Source organism: Cajanus cajan, chromosome 1 (genome assembly GCF_000230855.2).
Source record: "Cajanus cajan strain Asha chromosome 1, NIPB_CcT2T_4, whole genome shotgun sequence".
NCBI classification, from domain to species: Eukaryota; Viridiplantae; Streptophyta; class Magnoliopsida; order Fabales; family Fabaceae; genus Cajanus; species Cajanus cajan.
In genome coordinates, this window is record NC_138517.1 from 40,580,866 (window position 1) to 40,584,499 (window position 3,634).

The 3,634-nt window shown below is 37.3% G+C and overlaps 1 long non-coding RNA gene across 1 annotated transcript; it reads left to right on the forward strand.

Annotated features, from left to right (window-relative positions):
• The first annotated feature begins 2,120 nt into the window (after nt 1–2,120).
• LOC145953955 (uncharacterized) lies at nt 2,121–2,922 on the forward strand. The gene is made up of 2 exons (XR_014431171.1): nt 2,121–2,556; nt 2,841–2,922. It is a non-coding gene; the product is annotated as an uncharacterized LOC145953955 (long non-coding RNA).
• Nucleotides 2,923–3,634: the final 712 nt, after the last annotated feature.

A 3,634-nucleotide genomic window follows, 5' to 3' on the forward strand; every position in this document is an offset into this window, starting at 1 on the left:
AAGTGGAGGGAATGAAGCCCAATACGGCCGTACTAAACTTAATACGGCCGTATTGAAGCTTCAACACGGCCGCAGTGAACTCAATACGGCGTATTGAAGTTTCTGAAACTTCAATACGGCCGTACTGAAATCAATACGGCCGTATTGAAGCTTCAATACAACCGCAGTGAACTCAATACGGGCGCATTGAAATTTCTGAATTTCAATACGGCCGTATTGAACTTCAATACGACCGTATTGAAGTTCAAAAATTTCAATACGGCCGTATTGATCCTGTAGCCCGTATTGCGCCTATTCCCTATAAATATGACGTCAATTGGACGTCATTCCACACTTTGGAACATAGTTTCAACCCTCTCCTTGAGTATTCTGGGGTTTTTGAGCAGTGTTCTGCCCTAGAAATCAATCGGAGAGTTGATCCGACGAAGTTCTTGAGCCCCGAGCCATTTTGCTTGAGGATCGAACCTAGTCGAAGGGAAATCCTCCGGATTTCCGTAGTCAAAATTTTATAGGAGGGAGCGAGCGGGCTTGTAGAGCGAGGGAACGCCAAAAAGCTTCCCAGTTTTACGAAATATATAAAAGCACGCTTCAAAGGTTTCTTCTTAAATCCTTCCGGTGGCGACATCGTCCTCAAGTTTTTTTCCTCAGTATCAATCTCCTTATTTGCCACAAACATAAAGCCAAGATCATGGGTCTGCGGGGCATTACAGGTACTCATCTCCAAGCTATAGTGGTGGTCATGCTCTAGAGCAAGGAAAGCGCTTAGATACGAAGTTTTCAAGGATAGGTGATAATTATAAGAGCTTGGACCAGGTAACTATTTTTATGCCCCCTCATTCTTAATGTATGAAATGGCTATAATTCGGATCTTGTGTGTGCATGTCATATGTAGAGACTGTTCCAGGGTTTATACTGAATGCGTGCAACTTTCCTTGTATTTTTGAATTTAAGCTCTTAGGTTTTAGAAGCAAAAGCCTATTTCAGATCAGGTCTTGGAGGGTCATTTTTAACAAGTTGCAACTAATTTCTCGTTTAATTGTTATCTTGACATTGTCATTGTAAGGATGGTAATGCATGTGCTTGCTAAAATAAATGATTTGATTTCCTTTTGTTGTCTATTTGCTTCTAGTTTTACGTGTGCCTTTTGATTCATGGATGGATCATCATTTTTAGCTAATTTTCATGTCTAGCTATTAATCTCATGATTCTCATTATGTCATTGCTATGTTTGTAAACGTTAGATTATTACTATGCTAAAATCTAGTGCTACACCAGTACTCAGTTTAATTTCATGTTTATGTGACATTCTGAAGTATTTTTTCATATTGGAAGGTAACTGAAGCTTTGGCAAGTGCTGGTCTAGAGTCTTCCAATCTCATTGTTGGTATTGATTTTACGAAGAGCAATGAGTGGACAGGTTTTGCTTTTTTTAATAACCACCTTCATTTTCTCTCCTTTGTAATTGTGTTAACTTGCATAACTTACCTCGACATTTGGTGGAAGGTCATTTCAAAGGAGATGCCTGCACCACATTGGTCATGAACAAAATCCATATGAACAAGCTATATCTATCATTGGGAAAACATTATCTTCCTTTGATGAGGATAACTTAATTCCCTGTTTTGGTTTTGGAGATGGTAATATGAGAAACATTGTTATGAATTACTTTCATCAATCTAGTCTAATGTGCTGATGAGTTATATTGTGTGTGGGTTTCGTATTGGCAGCATCAACACATGACTAGGAAGTTTTTAGTTTCTGTCTTGATGAGTTATATTAAGATCTCCTTTGTCTATGCATTCAATCAGTAAAATGCATTCAAGAGCTACAGCTGCATTTCCTTCTGATCCTTGCAGGCACTTGGATTTGTCTGCCACATTGGAAAAAATGCCTCCCGTTGAGAATAATTTTCCAAAACAAGAAGGTTTAATTCCTTAATCTTGTTAATTTATTTGTATGATCTGATTAGCATCTTTGAGTTGATAGCTAGCTGCACAGGATAATCTAAACTACCAGAGTTTGCTAGTTGAGGAAAAGTAGTTTGGAATGAATGGTCTTGATATGGTCTTTCTAAATTTTTGCTCTAACAATAAATTATCCATATTGTAAGATTTGTTTGAAAAGGAAACGAATGTATGATTGGAGTTCTTTTAAGCTTTAAACTCCATAAACAAACGACTTGATTTTTTTTCTTCTCATGTAAGATTTTTTTAGCTAATTTACTTCACATCCTTGAGTTAAAACATCGTAAAACTCCAACATATTGTTATTCATCATTAGAAAAAAAAATTGTCATTCTACTTGATGACAAAAAGAACACACACATATATTGCATGAGCAGTCAATTTTTATTAGTTTATCAATTTAGACTTTGATAAACTGTCCCAGTATTCTCAACAGCATTTGGATAATTTTATTTTTCTTTCTACTACCTTTATGGATGCAGCAGAAATTGTGGAATTACTTGTCAAGCAACTGGTTGACTGTATGTTTGATGCCAAAGAAAATATTGATGGAAACATTATTGCTTCTCTTCGTAATGAACACCTGGCAGCGGTAAGTTGTAATCATATAAATGAACAAGTTTAATTAAAATTATGGTCTGCTAACAGTGCCTAAATAACAATTTTTAATGAATGAAAAGTATTTAATGAAATTATATCTTTTAACAGCTGAAAAATCTATAGGGTTTCACCTTTTCATTTAATATTTTCTATTTTTGAATCCTTAGCCAGAGCATTGGTTGTCATTTGCCTTAAAATTAACATCTTAAATAATAAATACATTGATTGGCCGTCCAGTGTTTTATCTCCCTTCTAAATTTTTTGTCTTAACTATAGGATCCAATAAAAGTATTTAATCAAATAATAGCATGTTGTAATGGGGAACAGCCTCCTACAAGTTTCCATGAGGTTAGTTTGAGTATATAAGATGTATGCACTAGTGCAAAAAGAGGCTTTTACGTCATCTAAATGACGTCGAAAAATGGCACCACCGACGTTATAAAAACGCGGTGGCATGTACCGTAATTTTGGTAGATTATTTACGTCGGTCCTAATTGGGTCCGACGTAAATTTTAACATCTACGTCGGCTATGCATTGTGTCCGACGTAGATATTAAAATTTACGTCGGACCCAATTAGGGCCGACGTAAATAACCCCCAGTTGCTTATTAAAAGAAGGTGCATGTGCGCGCAAAGGCTGAAGTGGTAGGGCAAGAGGGTTGATTCCTTCTTCTTCCTCTTCTCCTTTAGAGTTGCTTTTCAGGGATTCATTTCAAGCTTCTCCTTCTTCCTCTTCAACAACTTAGATTTCTTCCCCCGTGCTTCTCGTTCAGCTTGGAACCACGAATTTTACATATTCGAGATAGGGGATCTCACTATCTTGTTTTTCTATGAGGTAGCATCTTCTTTCAAGTTTGTGTTTTCTGGGATGTTTTTTTTGTAATCATGTTTGTGCTGCATTTCGAGTTTTTGAAGCTAGAGAAGGAAGTGACCAAGTCCGGATTTGGAGCTGGGTCTATCAAGCAGAACAGGCCATTCTCCAAGCAGAACAGACCGTTTTGCAAGCAGAACGGGCCGTTCTCCAAGCAGAACGGGCCGTTCTCCAAGCAGAACGGCCCGTTCTGCTTGCA